At 50.0% G+C, this 19,758-nt stretch overlaps 1 pseudogene; it reads right to left on the reverse strand.

The window, feature by feature from the left end:
* Window positions 1-1,417: 1,417 nt before the first annotated feature.
* LOC102189387 lies at window positions 1,418-17,268 on the reverse strand (annotated as a pseudogene).
* Window positions 17,269-19,758: the final 2,490 nt, after the last annotated feature.

A 19,758-nucleotide genomic window follows, 5' to 3' on the forward strand; every position in this document is an offset into this window, starting at 1 on the left:
GGCTTTATTGGGGCCACTACTGCAGCAGAGGGGAGAGAGGACAAATGACAGTTTCCTTGGGTGCCCACTCCCCGAGGGGGCGGGGCGAGCTGGTTCCTTCTATGGGGTGATGGGAAGGGTGTGTCCAGGGGTCAGTCAGAGGGATGGCTAGGTGACTGGCTGAACCCTTAAGTGTTGTTGTGTTCTGGGGGCATATGAGGCATCCTGCTTTTGCTCTGGGTTCTTCAAAAGTGGCAGTTGGGTTTTTCATTTCTTTGTATCCTTTTTCCAGAATTTGCTTCAACTACTCACTAAGCGCAGGCGGCTGCGACAGGGTGCACTAAGCACGGTCAAGAGGAGCTACCCCACGGCCGAGGTTGGGGCAGCGGTCGAGAGTGCCAGGCTGCGAACATGCAGGAACAGCCGGGAAGAGCTACCCTGAGTCCAAGGTCAGGGGCGGCGGCCGGGAAGAGCAACCCCACGTCCAAGGAGCGGTGGCTGCGCGGGCACAGGAGGGCCTAGAGGAGCTACCCCACGTTGAAGGTCAGGAAGGGCGGCAGTGAGGAGATAGCCCTCATCCAAGGTAAGGAGCAGCGGCTGTGCTTTGCTGGAGCAGCCCTGAAGAGATACCCCACGCCCAAGGTAAGAGAAACTCAAGTAAGATGGTAGGGCTTGCAAGAGGGCATCAGAGGGCAGACACACTAAATCCATACTCACAGAAAACTAGTTAATCTAATCACACTAGGACCACAGCCTTGTCAAACTCAATGAAACTAAGCCATGCCCGCGGGGCAACCCAAGACAGGCAGGTCATGGTGAAGAGGTCTGACAGAATGTGGTCCACTGGAGAAGGGAATGGCTAACCACTTCAGTATTCTTACCTTGAGAACCCCATGAACAGAATGGAAAGGCAAAATGATAGGATACTGAAAGAGGAACTCCCCAGGTCAGTAGGTGTCCAATAAGCTACTGGAGATCAGTGGAGAAATAACTCCAGAAAGAGTGAAGGGATGGAGCCAATGCAAAAACAATACCTAGCTGTGGATGTACTGGTGATATGAGCAAGGCCCCATGCTGTAAAGAGCAATATTGCATAGGAACCTGGAATGTCAGGTCCATGAATCAAGGCAAATTGGAAGTGGTCAGACAAGAGATGGCAAGAGTGAATGTCGACATTCTAGGAATCAGCGAACTTAAATGGACTGGAATGGGTAAATTTAACTCAGATGACCATTATATCTACTACTGCGGGCAGGAATCCCTCTAAGAAATGGAGTAGCCATCATGGTCAACAAGAGTCCGAAATGCAGTACTTGGATGCAATCTCAAAAACGACAGAATAATCTCTGTTCGTTTCCAAGGCAAGCCATTCAATATCACAGTAATCCAAGCCTATGCCCCAACCAGTAACACTGAAGAAGCTGAAGTTGAACGGTTCTATGAAGACCTACAAGACCTTTTAGAACTAACACCCCCAAAAGATGTCTTTTTCAGTATAGGGGACTGGAATGCAAAAGTAGGAAGTCAAGAAACAACCTGGAGTAACAGTGCAGCCACCTTGTCATCATAACAGGAAGGGAGGCTCCGAATTCCTGGGTCTCATCTCTTGCCTCTAAAGTGAATGCAGGAGAACAAAGGCGGCCAAGCAGAGACTGAGTCCTCAGGCCAACAGCGCACCTGCCGCACTTCCTGGGAGCACCGTCTCCTGCAGAAAAGAAAGAGGCCTTGGTCCAGGAGGCTGAGAAACACCTTTCACTTTCCTGGGACTGCCCCTCCCCAGTCCCCCAGCCCTGCCTTCACTGAGGGACTCCTATGTCCCCCACCCCCAACCCCACCCCAGGCCCAGCAGCTTCTTGTCACCTCCTCCTTCCTTCCTGCATCACAGAGTCACCCCAGGCCCCCCTGCTCAGGCTCAGGACTGGAGCCAGTGAGGAATCAATCTGCTCCCTTTACTCAGGTCCAGATCCTCCCCGAAGAGGGCCTAAAGGACCAGGGACCAGGTCCCAAGAGGAGGGGACTTGCTTCCTGACAGCCTTGGGGGCTGCAGGCAAACGCCTTCCTTCGTGCCCCTCCAGCCTCTGAGCAGCACACACAGCTCTCAGGACCAGGGTCCCTGCTCCCATCTCTTCCTGGTCCCCCCAGTTGGGCGCTTCCACCCCAGCTCAGGCCCACCATCCCCAGGCACCTCTGCTCAAGGCAGGGCCGCTTGGCGATGGAGCTCTGGGTCCCCAGGAGGCTGGTGACGTGCAGGCCACAGGCTGAGTCACAACTGCTGCTGCTCCAGGAGCACAGGCCTGGCCTCAGCCCTTCCCACAGTCTCTGCTGTGGGTCTCCTGCCTTGCCTACTTGACCCAGGCCACTTCCTGTGAGAACAGGCCTTTGGAGGTGGGTCTGCAAAGGCCTTCCCATACCCTCCTCCTGGGATGAGAGCCCAGCCCCTCTCATCTTGGCCCCTGGGTGGGTCCCCTTTCCGCTGACACATCATGTGGAGCCCCATGCTGCTCTCAGCTCCCCTGAGTCCTTCCCTCGCCGAGTGCCTGCTGTTCTCACACCACCAACTGGGAGCCCTGCCAGCCAGCAGTGTGTGCTCAGTCAGGGGACTTGGCTAAACCCTTTTAACTTCCAACAGGCCCCCAGCCGCCCCCTACTTCCCACTGTCATCTGACAGTGAGGACCTATCAGTACTGAGGCCTGAGCTTGTCTAGGGAATTCTTGCTCTCAGGTTATATGAGGCCTTGTTCACCTACTCATTTGCAGGATGAGGAGGTTCAGTGAGGGGCAGATCTTGGCTGGGATTTCCCTCCGTCTTTACGCCAGGCCCCGTGCCCCTGCCTTCCCTCTGACTTCTGCCCTCAGTACCTCTTCATGCAAAGGATCAAGGCTACGATGCTTATTATGACGAAAACGGCGAGAACCACAACGATGATCTCGGTTATGTGGTTGTTGGCTGGGGCTGTGGGCTGCACTGCAGTGGGGACTGTGGTCGGTGGTGCTGCAAGGAGAGTAAGAGTGAAACCCTTGTCCAGACCACAAACTCAGCAGATGCCTCCTCGCCCCCCTGACTCAGTACTCCTACTGTGCAGACAGCTTGCACCCATCCCATGGAGGCCCCTGTGATAGATCCTCAGGCCAGACGGGGGGAAGGGAGGAGCCCAGTCCTCACGGGGCTCTGACAGCTAATGGGGGAGCAAGGTTTCCAACACAGCCACTCAGTCCCGCTGTGACATCAGTGATGGTGACCTAAGAAGGCAGTCCTCAGGAGCTACAGCAGAGGTGGTATTGAAGGATTTCCAGAAGTAGTATTGATGACATTTGAAAGATTCTGGAAAGAGGGTACAGTGAGAAATAAATTCCAGAAATCAAAAAGATGTCTACAGGTTTGGGATCAGCAAAAATCCATGTTCAGTCTTCCAAAGGCCTGTGCTGTGAGGAAAGACGTCAGGAGTGGAAGAGGAAGGAGGATGACAGAGCATCCCCGGGCCATTGCTCTCCCAGGAACACCTCACCTCTGATGGATCACATTCTCAAACTCACACACACACACACACACACACACACACACACACACAGGAGTGGGTCCATGTCACCATGAGAGGACGACTACTTTTTCCTACTCTTCTCACTTACCCAAGCTCTTCAACATTTTCTCCCAGTGCACCAAGAAAGCCTGAAGCCAGGCCCGACAGTCTCCCATGGAGACCGTCCTGAAGAAGTCCGTCACAGCCCTGTCATTCTCCCATTTCTCTTTCATCTGTCTCCCTCCAGGATAAACCACTGTCCAGTGTCCATTCTCTGAATCAAAGAGGAGGCACAGCTGTCCATTGAAGCCAAACTCCCAGGATGCACTGGTGTGTCCATTGTCTTCACGCCAGCATGTCATCCTGGCCTGCAGGGTCAGAGGGCCTGATCCCACGGAAGGAAAGAAAGAGCTCAGCCTCTGGGCTTGACAGATTCTTACCCACCTGGGTCCACCTCCCCTGGGCCCAGCTAATCTGGCCCTGGTCTCTCCTGCAACAGCTGCTCTTTCCACTGGACTACTAGGGAAGGACAATATCCAATTTTTTTTTTTTTTTTTTTACCAGAAAAGAGTGGATTCAGCTAAGCCCCCAGTCTACTTCTCCCGCATTTGGATTTTCTAACTCACCCTTGTCTGTGTGTTTCTCCGGTGTAACGTCAGGCATCTGCCCCTGGAGCAAGTCTCCAGTGTCTCTGAGTGTGACAGTCTGTGCTTCCCAGGCGCTCATACTTTTCACTTCCTCTCCCAATGGACTCATGTACTTGATCTTAGCTGTACCACAGTCATAGGAAAGAAAGACCTTTTGGTCAACTTCTCCTTGAACCTCACACCATGGCTGATCATCTCTGGGCCAAGGATCGATGGTGAAATTATAGGAAAGAGAATGAGGGTCTGTGAAGGCAAAACACAGTGAGGGTGAGGTTGGGGAAAAAAAGACCCTGAGGCCCCTTCCCCCAGTTATGTGAGAGCCGAGTAAAGTGCAGGGCGGGCTGACAGAGCAATGACACCCCACAACACACACCATACAGCCAGTGCCCCTCCTCTCCTTGTGGAGAAGGAGGAGTCCCCTGCCTGGCAAAGATCACACATCCTGGCTGTGTCCCCTTGTCCACCAGGTCCATTTCCAGCATCATAACCTTTGCAGAGACGTGCCAGGCTGCTCTGCAGGAAAAGTCTAGATGACAGCGGGCAGTCAGAATCTAACCCCGTGTCCTGTGAGAGATGGGGAACCTGTGGGGATGCCCCTGAGGAAGCAGGATCACAGGGAGAGGGGCAAAGAGGCGACAGGTGAGCACAGAACCCCAAGTTGGAGAAGGAAGAGTTAATAATTACAGGTCACAGGACATAGCAAGGCTGGGGAGACACTGCTGATCTCCCACTAGGATGGGTCTTGGAAGCCTGGAGAAAGGTCTGGCCCACATGGCATGAAAGAGAACGTCCAGAACTTCTGAGGCAGGTGGTAGAGGAGGGGATCCAAGGCTCAGAGAAGTGAATCTGCCAGGGCAGACAGGGAATGAAAGGGAGGGAAAGTGTCCAGGCTACCAGGCGTCACGGGAAAGCCTGATGGAGTCTATCGAGCCCGAGAGGAAAGCATGGATGAGAAGCATCTCCAATAGCTCAAGGTTGACTTTTGTGGAAATCAGGGATAGTGGTAGGAGACCGTGTTTCCATCGGCTTCCGGCAGGAACAGGATGGAAAATGGGGAAAAATCAGATTCCAGGTGGAGTGTTTTATGTCAGGAGCAAAGTTGGTACAATGGTCAAAGTGATTAGTGAAAGTCGCTAGTCGTGTCTGACTCTTGTGACCCCCATGGACTATATAGTCCATGGAATTCTCCAGGCTAGAATACTGTGGTGGGTAGCCTATCTCTTCTCCAGAGGATCTTCCCAATTCAGGGATCGAACCCAGGTCTCCCCCATGGCAGGTGGATTCTTTACCAGTGAGCCACAAGGGAAGCCCAAGAATACTGGAGTGGGTAGCCTATCCCTTCTCCAGCGGATCTTCCTAACCCAGGAATCAAACTGGGGTCTCCTGTGTTGCAGGCAGATTCTTCACCAACTGAGCTATTAGGGAAGCTGAAAGTGACTAGAGAGTCCCAATGCCAACCAGGGCCTGACTGCCGAGACCACAATGCTGGCTCAGAGCACAGGGTGATCCTAGAGACAGAGAGATGGTCAGTGAACCTGGATGCAAACTGCTTGATTGACAGAAACCAAGGAGAGACAAACACAAGACTGGATGATCAGCAGGCTGAAAGCAGCCATCCCTCCCAAACATCCCTACCAAAATTTCCAGAACTAAGCTAATTCTCAGAAGGCATCACCAGAGAAAGAAGTCCCGTCCCAGTGAGGAGGGCCCTTTCATCACCACAGCAAGTGCAGAAGTCCTTCCATTCTCTCCCAATGAGCCACATGGTTATTTACTGGGGTAAGTCAGTCCAATACTTTGGCCACCTGATGCGAAGAATTGACTCACTGGAAAAGACCGTGATGCTGGGAAGGATTGAAGGCCAGAGGAGAAGTGGACAACAGAGCATGAGATGGCTGGATGGCATTACCGACACGATGCACATGAGTTTGAGTAAGCTCTGGGAGTTGGTGATGGACAGGGAAGCTTGACGGGCTGCAGTCCATGGGGTCACAAAGAGTCAGACATGACTGAGTGACTGAAATGAGCTGGAACTGCAGAAGGAGAAACTACTCCCACATTCATATGGGACCCAGTGTGTTACTAACACCAAGCACAGGACTGTAGCATGATCATGGCCCCCGTGCTGTGAAGTGATGCTCCAAGGACCAGGCAATTAATAGTAACATGTCCAGGTCCTGCTAACAGTGGTTATCTCTGGGTCCACAGATCCACTCAGTGTTCATTGCACATGTCCTGGACTTCTGACATGAATGGACAGTCTGTGTTGTTAGTAAACTACCATGGGTGAGGGTACCATAGTCATGAATTCCACATTCACTCTTCTGACCCTGACTCCCCATCCCGATACTATGTGTAAACAATATCATCTCCTGGAGGAAATCATGGAAATGAGTACCAACCTACAGTCTCCCTAGGCCTGCAGGGCTGTGGTCCCTATCTTATCTCCACTGAATTACCACTGAGGTCCTAGGTTTCCTCTAATGGTACATATGAAACATTTCAGGCTTCAGACCCTAGGTCTCTGCTGCAACTGCTGTCCTGGCACAAAAGCAGTCACAATTGATGAATGATGAGTGTGGCTGGATCTGCTTCTTGGGCAGATGACCCAACAGAACCCATGACGTCACAGCTATCTGTGTTTGGAAAGGGGCTACATGCTGTATGTGGCATTTTACTTGGAGGCTCACCACACAGACTCCTAGTGTCCTGAAGAAAGGACACACCACTTGCAGTGAGAAAGCCCATACCACTCAGTGTGGCTCCTGGTATGGTCCTGGGCCTGGCAGAGATGAGGCCTCTGGTCATGGAATGTCAGAGTTGCCCAGTATGATCTGGGTTCACCAACCCCTAACCATTAGTTCAGATAGGCCAGCCATCATAGGATAGAAGTGATTATGTGGCTTGGCATAACCAGGGCCACAGGGAACAAATAAGATGTACCAGCAGGGGACCTAGGCCTGACACCAGAGTTGATACAGGGCCACTATCCCCTGCTCACACCTGTGGCTTCATGCAGTGTCCCCTACGGCTCCTTGCACCAAGGAAGCCAGTCTACAGTAGAGGGGGTGCATTAGCCCATAACAGCCAGATCCACACTCCTTTCACATTCCCACCACCAGAAGCTACAAGGCAGGAGAGGGTAAGTTTCTGGTTCATAAACAGACGACTGAGGCACCTACTGGATGATTCTCTACGGGATTGGTCACTCTTTACTGGGGTGAGAAACCAGGACAGTGGACAAGTCTGGTTCTCAGTTGATTTACACAGTATATTTGGCTTCTGGTGCTCCACAAACATGGAAGCTCCTTTTGCACCCAGAAACAGATACCAAATTGCCTAAAGAGACCTTGAGATTTACTTTCTTCTGTAGAAAAAAAAAATCTGTCAACACCTACCTGAATAACCATTATAGGCTGCTACTGTCCCAATTCCTAGACACTATGAATGTGGGACCAAAGGGTAGAAGTGGGGATGCCCAGCCTCACCCTCGAGCCCTGTGTCACCCTCTGGGAAACCCTGTTCCCGTCCCTCCTAAGTTAAGTCCTGGGTGCCAGGTCGGGGGGTTTTGCTGGGTGAGTTATCAGACAGAGGGATAAGATGCCAGTTGAGAGAGGGCATGTTTAGACTCTCTTCAAGAGACAGGAAGCTGTTGGAGGCCCTGGGCTACTTGGGACCGTGGACAAATGGGTAATAAATGGTCTTGTAACCAAAAGGACTCTAGGGCGCCATAGTGGGAAAGACCCCACCCCCCCACCGCCCGCCATGGTCTCTGTTTGCCTCTTGTTTGTAGAAAAGTTTTAGTCAGCCAGGCCTCCTGTGAGTCTCAAAATGGTGGTTTAAGAGTTAAGGATTAGAACATGTGAAGATGGAGAAAGGAATACTGCTTAGGCTGGGAAACTGGCAACAATTTAGACTGTGAGTAGCCACAGAGCAGTGTCATGAAATTCACAGTTCCCTGAAAGACAACAAAGAGCTGACACAAGCCTCAAGTTGTTTCTACAGGAAGCAGACCCCCAGCACATAAAAACTGCTGGCTGCAAGCACGAAGACCCCCAGACTGGTTGAAACCATAAGCTTGGTGGTGCTCAAACGTTTGTCTTGTGCCAACCACCCTGACTGTGCTCAAGACGCTGATGCGCCCTGCAGCAGCCACCTCTGGCCCGTTTCTAACCTGGAAACTTGGAGGCAGTCTGAGGACATTAGGTCACTATTTTCCCCGGGCTCCTGAGCAAACCAACTTGTCCTTTTCAACCACTTGTTACCTTCATAGGTGGTAGGATGTGGGTCATAACCAGCTTCAACTAGTAACAGCCTGAGCTGTCTGGGAGGAGCTTTGACTCCAGGAAGGTGCTGATCAGTGGCTAGGCACTGAGTGCCTTCCTCATGATGCATATGTAATTTTTTTATTAATAAATTGAATTCTTTAATTTTTTCAAGTGTTTTAAAAAATCCATTTTATACTTAAGCCAGCCTTGAAGATAGGCACAAAATATGTTTGCTTACTTTTTCCTACACAGCGCAACGCAGGCACCCATTCTGTGCATGGGACTGTTCTGCTGCTGCTGCTGCTGCTGCTGCTGCTGAGTCGCTTCAGTCGTGTCCGACTCTGTGCGACCCCACAGTCAGCAGCCCACCAGGCTCCCCCGTCCCTGGGATTCTCCAGGCAAGAACACTGGAGTGGGTTGCCATTTCCTTGTCCAATGCATGAAAGTGAAAAGTGAAAGTGAAGTCGCTCAGTCATGTCCGACTCTTCGAGATCCCATGGACTGCAGCCTACCAGCCTCCTCCATCCATGGGATTTTCCAGGCAAGAGTACTGGAGTGGGGTGCCATTGCCTTCTCTGATAGGACTGTTCTAGGTGCAGTAAAAGGGATTATTTACTATTGACCTGACCCAAACCCACTTCTGGCACTGAGAAATGCTAGGGTCTGCCAAGTTTTTGATGTTTCAGTAAATTCCTCTCCTACTTTCCCCAAAGTAAGAAGGCAGAATTCCTCTGTATTAAAAAAATTTTTTTAAAGGCAACTTTCCATGAAAGAGTAGTTTATGTTTCTATTGTATTTTTCTCTTTTTTTTTTCTTCTAGCTTTTAAGTTTTCTTCCTCCAGCACTGCTTTTTCTTGTACAAGGCGAGAGCATTTTTTCATTTTTCTTTTCCTAAGACAAAGTATTTCATCTTATAGACAAATAATTCCCAAGACTAGTGATAAATATTTAAAAAAAGAAAAAGAAAGAGAGAAAAGAAAGAAACTTAAGGGTTTTCCTGGTGGCTCAGCAGGTAATGAATCCACCTGCAATGCAGGAGACCCCAGCTCAATTCCTGGGTCAGAAAGATCCCCTGGAAAAGGGAGAGGCTACCCACTCCAGTATTCGTGAGCTTCCCTGGTGTCTTCGATGGTAAAGAATCCACCTGCATGGTGGGAGACCTGGGTTCAATCCCTGGGTTGGGAAGATCCCCTAGAGACGGGAAAGGCTATCCACTCCAGTATTCAACCCTGTATAAGTCCATGGCATCCCAAAAAGTCAGACAGGAGTGAGCAACTCCTCACGGCACATTCAAGGATGAATCAACTACATTACTCTGATGAAGTAGAAACTAAAAAGCACTTGGCCTTAAGCTAGTCCAAGTATTTGTGTTGAAACAATCTTAAAAACTATTTATTTTATAACATTGTTTAAAAATTTCTTGGTCACAAAAGTTATACAAACATTTTCAGTTCAACCTAATGAAGGTGATATCTAGAAAATATTCCACATCACTAAGTCTGTCTTAGAAAGTTCAGATGCTATGGCTTCTGAGAGTAGAGTAAAGTGCAGGGCGGGCTGACAGAGCAATGACATCCCACAACACACACCATACAGCCATTGCCCCTCCTCTCCTTGTGGAGAAGGAGGAGTCCCCTGCCTGGCAAAGATCACACATCCTGGCTGTGTCCCCTTGTCCACCAGGTCCATTCCCAGCATCATAACCTTTGCAGAGACGTGCCAGGCTGCTCTGCAGGAAAAGTCTAGATGACAGCGGGCAGTCAGAATCTAACCCCGTGTCCTGTGAGAGATGGGGAGCCTGTGGGGATGCCCCTGAGGAAGCAGGATCACAGGGAGAGGGGCAAAGAGGCGACAGGTGAGCACAGAACCCCAAGTTGGAGAAGGAAGAGTTAATAGTTACGGGTCACAGGACATAGCAAGGCTGGGGAGACACTGCTGATCTCCCACTAGGATGGGTCTTGGAAGCCTGGAGAAAGGTCTGGCCCACATGGCATGAAAGAGAACGTCCAGAACTTCCGAGGCAGGTGGTAGAGGAGGGGATCCAAGGCTCAGAGAAGTGAATCTGCCAGGTCAGACAGGGAATGAAAGGGAGGGAAAGTGTCCAGGCTACCAGGCGTCATGGGAAAGCCTGATGGAGTCTATCGAGCCCGAGAGGAAAGCATGGATGAGAAGCATCTCCAATAGCTCTAGGTTGACTTTTGTGGAAATCAGGGATAGTGGTAGGAGACCATGTTTCCATCGGCTTCCGGCAGGAACAGGATGGAAAATGGGGAAAAATCAGATTCCAGGTGGAGTGTTGTATGTCAGGAGCAAAGATGGTACAATGGTCAAAGTGATTGGTGAAAGTCACTAGTCGTGTCTGACTCTTGTGACCCCCATGGACTATATAGTCCATGGAATTCTCCAGGCTAGAATACTGTGGTGGGTAGCCTTTCTCTTCTCCAGAGGATCTTCCCAATTCAGGGATCGAACCCAGGTCTCCCACACTGCAGGTGGATTATTTACCAGCTGAGCCACAAGGGAAGCCCAAGAATACTGGAGTGGGTAGCCTATCCCTTCTCCAGCGGATCTTCCTAACCCAGGAATCAAACTGGGGTCTCCTGTGTTGCAAGCAGATTCTTCACCAACTGAGCTATCAGGGAAGCTGAAAGTGACTAGAGAGTCGCAATGCCAACCAGGGCCTGACTGCCAAGACCACAATGCTGGCTCAGAGCACAGGGTGATCCTAGAGACAGAGAGATGGTCAGTGAACCTGGATGCAAACTGCTTGATTGACAGAAACCAAGGAGAGACAAACACAAGACTGGATGATCAGCAGGCTGAAAGCAGCCATCCCTCCCAAACATCCCTACCAAAATTTCCAGAACTGAGCTAATTCTCAGAAGGCATCACCAGAGAAAGAAGTCCCGTCCCAGTGAGGAGGGCCCTTTCATCACCACAGCAAGTGCAGAAGTCCTTCCATTCTCTCCCAATGAGCCACATGGTTATTTACTGGGGTAAGTCAGTCCAATACTTTGGCCACCTGATGCGAAGAATTGACTCATTGGAAAAGACCGTGATGCTGGGAAGGATTGAAGGCCAGAGGAGAAGTGGACAACAGAGGATGAGATGGCTGGATGGCATTACTGACACGATGCACATGAGTTTGAGTAAGCTCTGGGAGTTGGTGATGGACAGGGAAGCTTGACGTGCTGCAGTCCATGGGGTCACAAAGAGTCAGACATGACTGAGTGACTGAAGTGAGCTGGAACTGCAGAAGGAGAAACTACTCCCACATTCATATGGGACCCAGTGTGTTACTAACACCAAGCACAGGACTGTAGCATGATCATTGCCCCCTTGCTGTGAAGTGATGCTCCAAGGACCAGGCAATTAATAGTAACATGTCCCAGGTCCTGCTAACAGTGGTTATCTCTGGGGCCACAGATCCACTCACTGTCCATTGCACATGTCCTGGACTTCTGACATGAATGGACAGTCTGTGTTGTTAGTAAACTACCATGGGTGAGGGTACCGTAGTCGTGAATTCCACATTCACTCTTCTGACCCTGACTCCCCATCCCGATACTACGTGTAAATAATATCATCTCCTGGAGGAAATCATGGAAATGAGTACCAACCTACAGTCTCCCTAGGCCTACAGAGCTGGGGTCCCTATCTTATCTCCACTGAATTACCACTGAGGTCCTAGGTTTCCTCTAACGGTACATATGAAACATTTCAGGCTTCACAGACCCTAGGTCTCTGCTGCAACTGCTGTCCTGGCACAAAAGCAGTCACAATTGATGAATGATGAGTGTGGCTGGATCTGCTTCTTGGGCAGATGACCCAACAGAACCCATGACGTCACAGCTATCTGTGTTTGGAAAGGGGCTACATGCTGTATGTGGCATTTTACTTGGAGGCTCACCACACAGACTCCTAGTGTCCTGAAGAAAGGACACACCACTTGCAGTGAGAAAGCCCATACCATTCAGTGTGGCTCCTGGTATGGTCCTGCGGCCTGGCAGAGATGAGGCCTCTGGTCATGGAATGTCAGAGTTGCCCAGCATGATCTGGGTTCACCAACTCCTAATCATTAGTTCAGATAGGCCGGCCGTCATAAGATAGAAGTGATTATGTGGCTTGGCATAACCAGGGCCACAGGGAACAAATAAGATGTACCAGCAGGGGACCTAGGCCTGACACCAGAGTTGATACAGGGCCACTATCCACTGCTCACACCTGTGGCTTCATGCAGTGTCCCCTATGGCTCCTTGAACCAAGGAAGCCAGTCTACAGCAGAGGGGGTGCATTAGCCCATAACAGCCAGATCCACACTCCTATCACAGTCCCACCACCAGAAGCTACAAGGCAGGAGAGGGTAAGTTTCTGGTTCATAAACAGACGACTGAGGCAGCTCCTGGATGATTCTCTACGGGATTGGTCACTCTTTACTGGGGTGAGAAACCAGGACAGTGGACAAGTCTGGTTCTCAGTTGATTTACACAGTATATTTGGCTTCTGGTGCTCCACAAACATGGAAGCTCCTTTTGCACCCAGAAACAGATACCAAATTGCCTAAAGAGACCTTGAGATTTACTTTCTTCTGTAGAAAAAAAAAAAAAATCTGTCAACACCTACCTTAATACCCATTATAGGCTGCTGCTGTCCCAATTCCTAGACACTATGAATGTGGGACCAAAGGGTAGAAGTGGGGATGTCCAGCCTCACCCTCGAGCCCTGTGTCACCCTCTGGGAAACCCTGTTCCCGTCCCTCCTAAGTTAAGTCCTGGGTGCCAGGTCGGGGGGTTTTGCTGGGTGAGTTAACAGACAGAGGGATAAGATGCCAGTTGAGAGAGGGCATATTTAGACTCTCTTCAAGAGACAGGAAGCTGTTGGAGGCCCTGGGATTCTTGGGACCGTGGACAAATGGGTAATAAATGGTCTTGTAACCAAAATGGCTCTAGGGCGCCATAGTGGGAAAGACCCCACCCCCCCCCCCCCGACCCCCTGCCATGGTCTCTGTCTGTCTCTTGTTTGTAGAAAAGTTTTAGTCAGCCAGGCCTCCTGTGAGTCTCAAAATGGTGGTTTAAGAGTTAAGGATTAGAACATGTGAAGATGGAGAAAGGAATACTCCTTAGGCTGGGAAACTGGCAACAATTTAGACTGTGAGTAGCCACAGAGCAGTGTGATGAAATTCACAGTTCCCTGAAAAACAACAAAGAGCTGACACAAGCCTCAAGATGTTTCTACAGGAAGCCGACCCCCAGCACATAAAAACTGCTGGCTGCAAGCACGAAGACCCCCAGACTGGTTGAAACCATAAGCTTGGTGGTGCTCAAACGTTTGTCTTGTGCCAACCACCCTGACTGTGCTCAAGACGCTGATGCGCCCTGCAGCAGCCACCTCTGGCCCGTTTCTAACCTGGAAACTTGGAGGCGGTCTGAGGACATTAGGTCACTATTTTCCCCGGGCTCCTGAGCAAACCAACTTGTCCTTTTCAACCACTTGTTACCTTCATAGGTGGTAGGATGTGGGTCATAACCAGCTTCAACTAGTAACAGCCTGAGCTGTCTGGGAGGAGCTTTGACTCCAGGAAGGTGCTGATCAGTGGCTAGGCACTGAGTGCCTTCCTCATGATGCATATGTAATTTTTTTATTAATAAATTGAATTCTTTAATTTTTTCAAGTGTTTTAAAAAATCCATTTTATACTTAAGCCAGCCTTGAAGATAAGCACAAAATATGTTTACTGACTTTTTTCTACACAGCACAACGCAGGCACCCATTCTGTGCATGGGACTGTTCTGCTGCTGCTGCTGCTGCTGCTGCTGCTGCTGCTGAGTCGCTTCAGTCGTGTCCGACTCTGTGTGACCCCACAGACAGCAGCCCACCAGGCTCCCCCGTCCCTGGGATTCTCCAGGCAAGAACACTGGAGTGGGTTGCCATTTCCTTCTCCGATGCAAGAAAGTGAAAAGTCAAAGTGAAATCACTTAGTCCTGTCTGACTCTTTGTGATCCCATGGACTGCAGCCTACCAGCCTCCTCCATCCATGGGATTTTCCAAGCAAGAGTACTGGAGTGGGATGCCATTGCCTTCTCCGATAGGACTGTTCTAGGTGCAGTAAAAGGGATTATTTACTATTGACCTGACCCAAACCCACTTCTGGCACTGAGAAATGCTAGGGTCTGCCAAGTTTTTGATGTTTCAGTAAATTCCTCTCCTACTTTCCCCAAAGTAAGAAGGCAGAATTCCTCTGTATTAAAAAAAGTTTTTTAAAGGCAACTTTCCATGAAAGAGTAGTTTATGTTTCTATTGTATTTTTCTCTTTTTTTTCTTCTAGCTTTTAAGTTTTCTTCCTCCAGCACTGCTTTTTCTTGTACAAGGCGAGAGCATTTTTTCATTTTTCTTTTCCTAAGACAAAGTATTTCATCTTATAGACAAATAATTCCCAAGACTAGTGATAAATATTTAAAAAAAGAAAAAGAAAGAGAGAAAAGAAAGAAACTTAAGGGTTTTCCTGGTGGCTCAGCAGGTAATGAATCCACCTGCAATGCAGGAGACCCCAGCTCAATTCCTGGGTCAGAAAGATCCCCTGGAAAAGGGAGAGGCTACCCACTCCAGTATTCGTGAGCTTCCCTGGTGTCTTCGATGGTAAAGAATCCACCTGCATGGTGGGAGACCTGGGTTCAATCCCTGGGTTGGGAAGATCCCCTAGAGACGGGAAAGGCTATCCACTCCAGTATTCAACCCTGTATAAGTCCATGGCATCCCAAAAAGTCAGACAGGAGTGAGCAACTACTCACGGTACATTCAAGGATGAATCAACTACATTACTCTGATGAAGTAGAAACTAAAAAGCACTTGGCCTTAAGCTAGTCCAAGTATTTGTGTTGAAACAATCTTAAAAACTATTTATTTTATAACATTGTTTAAAAATTTCTTGGTCACAAAAGTTATACAAACATTTTCAGATTAACCGAATGAAGGTGATATCTAGAAAATATTCCACATCACTAAGTCTGTCTTAGAAAGTTCAGATGCTATGGCTTTCCTAAGGCACAGTATTCTGGAAGATAATGTGCTTCTGCGGTGCTGGGTGATGTATGTGGCTGCCTGGCTCCAAGCGGGCTTCAGCAGGCACCTTCCCCCTGACGCTGGGGGACTGTGAGAGGACAGTCAGACACAGGTCCCCAGGGCTGCATGGAACCCTGTGAGACACTGGGCCAGCTGCTGGAACTGGGCTTCTCCTCCGAATCTGAGGCCCAGCACAAGCCTTCACATTTCGTAGCACATTTTCCTTCCTTTCAAATTTTTGAAGAAGGGAAGTTTTTGAAGAACTTACTGTCAATACTAATACTGACAACAGACAGACTAATCCTGTCAGTGCAGCACTGCATTTAGTATCAGAACCTCATCATCTACTTTGCAGAAAAGGAAAGCTAGAGCCAAATCACTGATACAGTGCCTGGAAATCCCTCCACCCCGTGCCCCTCGCACCCCCACCCCCACCCCCACCAAGCAGAAATGCTGACCTGGGGAAGGTCCAGGAAACTGTCTACTTGGAAACCTGCTTATACTCAACTTGGACTCTGCAGGCCACGTGAAAGGCAGGACATCTATTTCGCTGGGTACTAACAGGTTAAAGGATAGACGTGGTGCCCAACAGGATCAATTCTCTAATAAAAAAGTTCTGCATCTAGACCAATGGGCCAGTGCACGTGGTCCCTGCACAGGAAGAGGCTAGCTTCCGCCTCCGGAGTTCGGGGTGGAGCCGCGCAGGGGAGCATAGGAAGGGGGAAGGAACTGCGCCACAGAGCCCTGGGATTCCTGGGGGAGCCGCGCAGCGGAGCCTCGGGGTCCTGGGGTGGAGCCCTGGGGCCGGGGGTGGAGCCCAGGGAACACGGATGGAGCCGCGCCTTAGAGCCCGGGGACCAGGGTGGAGCCAGCAGCTGCGGCTCGGACAACAGCAACTCAAGCACGTTTAAGCCAGGAGCGCGCCACCGTCGCCGCCTGGGCACCCGGGTCCGCTCTGCGTTTATAACTTACCGCCGGGAAAGAGCGCTGGTCCTTCAAGGGCCGGGAGATGGAGGGACCAGAAGGGTCTCTGTTGCACAGGTCGGGGCAGGAGAGTGTGCTTTTCGGGGTGGGTCTGGGTCCCTTCTCCCCGAGAAGGCCGACTGGTCCCAAACCGCCCGGCTCCAGGGCTCCCACTTTCCAGGGCCGGGCTGGACCCTTGGGTGGTTTCACCGCATTTCCTGCCGCGTCATGGCCGCCCTCTTCTCCCAGCGTCACCTCCCAAACTCCCGGCATCACTACTTCACCCAAGACGCCCCTGTTCTGTCCCGTAGAGCCGGCAAGAAGCTGGCAGGAGCCTCCGAGGAGAAAAGGGGCCGAGGGAAGCGAAAGAGGAGGAGGCGACGGCGACACGCTGCAAGAAGTTTCGCGAACCCCGCGGACACCACACCCATCCCCTTTCCGGGTTAGAACCCATCCAACCTCCTCGGGTTTCCCCGCAGGTTCATCCCGGAACTCACCGCTGGACGTCCCGCTGAACAAGACAATCACAAGCAAAACGAGGAAGCCAAGACTACTCTTGGAGTCACCCATCTCTCCCTTTCCCACCTGGATCGCAGTTTTGCAAGAGTGCGAGGCTAAGTCAGAACCTGTGATCCTCTTCCGCTAGGCGGCTGCTGCGGTCGCAGGACCTCCGCAGCTGCGGTCTGGACCTCCGCAGCTGCGGTCTGGACCTGCGCCTCTGCGCTGACTGCCTGGGCGGTCCCTCCGCCGACAGGCCCCGCCCAGGTTTCCCCTTGGAGGCTTCGCGCCAGGGTCTGGGCTGGGCACTCTTGCCAGATCCCTCACTGACAGGCTTGCCTTCCTATAAACCAGCATACCCGCCTGTTTACCCGCCGACGTGCACTGGTTACAGGAGACCGCAAGCTCTTGTTCCTTCAGTTCAGTTAAGTTCAGTCGCTCAGTCGTGTCCGACTCTTTGAGACCTCATGGACTGCAGCTCGCCAGGCCTCCCTGTCCATCACCACCTCCTGCAGTTTACTCAAACTCATGTCCACTGAGTCGGTGATGCCATGCAACCATCTCATCCTCTGTTGTCCCCTTCTCCTCCCACCTTCAATCTTTCCCAGCATCCGGGTGTTTTCCAGTGACTCAGTTCTTTGCATCAGGTGGCCAAAGGATTAGAGTTTCAGCTTCAACATCAGTCCTTCCAACGAATATTCAGGACTGATTTCCTCTAGGATGGACTGGTTGGATCTCCTTGCACCAAGAGTCTTGTCCAACACCACAGATCAAAAGCATCAATTCTATGGCACTCAGCTTTCTTTACAGTTCAACTCTCACATCCATACATGACTATTGGAAAAATCATAGCTTTGACTAGGCAGATCTTTGTTGGCAAAATAATGTTTGTGGTTTTTAACATGCTGTCTAGGTTGGTCGCAACTTTTCTTCCAAGGAGCAAGAGTTTTTTAATTTCATGGCTGCAGTCACCATCTGCAGTAATTTCTGGGGCCCAAGAATATAAAGTCTGTCCCTGTTTCCATTGTTTTCCCATCCATTTGCCATGAAGTGATGGGACCAGATGCCATGTTCTTGGTTTTCTGAATGTTGAGCTTTAAGCCAACTTTTTCACTCTCCTCTTTCACTTTCATCAAGAGGATCTTTAGTTCTTCTTCACTTTCTGCCATAAGGGTGGTGTCATCTGCATATCTGAGGTTATTGATATTTCTCCCAGCAATCTTGATTCCAGTTTGTGCTTCCTCCAGCCCAGCATTTCTCAGGATGCACTCTGCATATAAGATAAATAAGCAGAGTGATAATATATAGCCTTGATTTACTCCTTTCCTGATTTGGAACAACTCTGTTGTTCCATGTGCAGTTCTAACTGTTTCTTCCTGACCTCCATACAGATTTCTCAAAAGGCAGGTCAGGTGCTCTGGTATTCCCACCTCTTGAAGAATTTTCCACAGTTTGTTGTGATCCATACAGTCAAAGGCTCTGGCGCAGTCAATAAAGCAGAAGTAGATGTTTTTCTGGAACTCTCTTGCTTTTTCAATGATCCTTTTTCTTTCACTTGTTCCTTATCAGATCAGGGCACTCAGGCCAGTTGTCGGAGTTGGGGGGAGACAAAGGAGAAAAGAAAATACCTGTTTAGGCCACTGGGTCGGGTCAGTCAGTGGACAAGCTTGTCCATAAGTACCTGAATGTTCAGGGCATCAGTGGCAGCGAGGAAATCCCACAAGAGTCGGCATCTGTTACAGAAAGGGGACTCCTTGCAGGGTCTGAGAGTGGGCTTATGTCTAACACTGAAAAGTGAATGGTTCCATGCTGACAAAGCAAGAGGCTTTTTTGGGAAGGGGCTACAGGGTAGAGAGCAGCAGGTTAAGGGAACCCAGGAGAACTGCTCTGCCACATGGCTTGTAGTCTCAGGTTCTCTGGTGATGGAGTTAGTTTCTGGGTCATTTCGGGCCAATCATTCTGACTCAGGGTCTTTCCTGGTGTCAGAAATGTGGTTCTGGTTGAGCTTTATTGATATTTCTGAGAGTTTATTTATATAGTGCTTCAGTTCAGTTCAGTTCAGTTTCAGTTCAGTCGCTCAGTCATGTCCAACTCTTCGCGACTGCATGAATTGCAACACGTCAGGCCTCCCTGTCCATCACCATCTCCTGGACTTCACTCCAAACTCAATGTCCATTGGAGTCCGGTGATGCCATCCAGCCATCTCATCCTCTGTCATCCCCTCTCTCCTGCCCCCAATCCCTGCAAGCATCAGAGTCTTTCCCAATGAATCAACTCTTTGCACGAGGTGGCCAAAGTATTGGAGTTTCAACTTTAGCACCAGTCCTTCCAAAGAACACCTAGGACTGATCTCCTTTAGAATGAACTCGTTGGATCTCCTTGCAGTCCAAGGGGCTCTCAAGAGTCAACTCCAACATCACAGTTCAAAAGCATAAATTCTTCAGCGCTCAGCTTTCTTCACAGTCCAACTCTCACATCCATACATGACTACTGGAAAAACCATAGCCTTGACTAGAAGGACCTTTGTTGGCAAAGTGATGTCTCTGCTTTGAATATGCTATCTAGATTGGCCATAACTTTCCTTCCCAGGAGTAAGCGTCTTTTAATTACATGGCTGCAATTACCATCTGCAGTGATTTTGGAGCCCCAAAAAATGAAGTCTGACACTGTTTCCACTGTTTCCCAATCTATTTTTTCCAATGAAGTGATGGGACCAGATGCCATGATCTTCGTTTTCTGAATGTTGAGCTTTACCAAGTTTTTCACTCTCCTCTTTCACTTTCATCAGGAGGCTTTTTAGTTCCTCTTCACTTTTCTGCAAAGGGTG

The sequence above is a fragment of the Capra hircus genome, unplaced genomic scaffold (genome assembly GCF_001704415.2).
Source record: "Capra hircus breed San Clemente unplaced genomic scaffold, ASM170441v1, whole genome shotgun sequence".
Taxonomy (NCBI): domain Eukaryota; kingdom Metazoa; phylum Chordata; class Mammalia; order Artiodactyla; family Bovidae; genus Capra; species Capra hircus.